This window comes from Gossypium hirsutum, chromosome A08 (genome assembly GCF_007990345.1).
Source record: "Gossypium hirsutum isolate 1008001.06 chromosome A08, Gossypium_hirsutum_v2.1, whole genome shotgun sequence".
NCBI classification, from domain to species: Eukaryota; Viridiplantae; Streptophyta; class Magnoliopsida; order Malvales; family Malvaceae; genus Gossypium; species Gossypium hirsutum.
This window is the reverse complement of record NC_053431.1, coordinates 103,674,475-103,675,299: the sequence shown is the minus strand read 5'-3', so window position 1 is coordinate 103,675,299 and position 825 is coordinate 103,674,475. Positions and strand designations below refer to the sequence as shown.

General features: G+C 38.3%; 1 non-coding gene across 1 annotated transcript; it reads right to left on the bottom strand.

Moving 5' to 3' along the window:
• Positions 1-345: 345 nt before the first annotated feature.
• Positions 346-452, bottom strand: LOC121205895 (small nucleolar RNA R71). The gene has a single exon (XR_005900968.1). It is a non-coding gene; the product is annotated as a small nucleolar RNA R71 (small nucleolar RNA).
• Positions 453-825: the final 373 nt, after the last annotated feature.

Genomic DNA, 825 nt, shown 5'->3' with positions numbered 1-825 from the left:
AAACCTAATTTAACAGGAGCTGAGTCAAGTATAGTTAGACCTGCTATTGCTACAAATAATTTTGAACTGAAACCTAACACAATTCAAATGATACAACAGTTTGTTCAGTTTGATGATTTGCAGGACGAGGATCCCAACACTCACTTGGCAAATTTCCTAGAATTTTGCAATACATTTAAAATCAATGGCGTTTCTGATGATGCCAAACGTCGTTGGTTGTTTCCATTTTCATTAATGAATAAGGCTAAACAATGGTTGAACTCGTTACCAGGAGGGTCAATCACTACTTGGGAACAAATGACCAAAAAATTTTTATTAAAATATTTTCCACCGACTAAAACAGCCAAATTACGTAATGATATCTCTTCTTTTGTGCAGATGGATTTAGAAACACTCTACGATGCATGGGAGAGATACAAGGACCTTTTGAGAAAGTGCCCTTACCATGGGTTACCGTTTTGGCTACAGGTTCAAACGTTTCATAATAGCCTGAATCCTTCGACTCAGTAGATGATTGATGCAGTCGCTGGAGGAACTATCAATAATAAAACACCTGAGGTAGGTTACGAATTTATTGAGGAGATGTCACTGAATAACTATCAGTGGCAAGTTATGAGAACAAAGCTGACAAAAGCAGCCGATGTTTTCAACCTCGACGCGGTTACTATACTATCTAACCAAGTAGAACTTTTAAATAAAAAGATTGACGGTTTGTGTGGTTCTACTCATGTACATCCAGTGATGAGGTGCGATTCGAATGGAGGAGGAGCATGCACAGAATATCAACCCTTCAACACTAGCATCGAGGAGGAACAAGTCCAATAT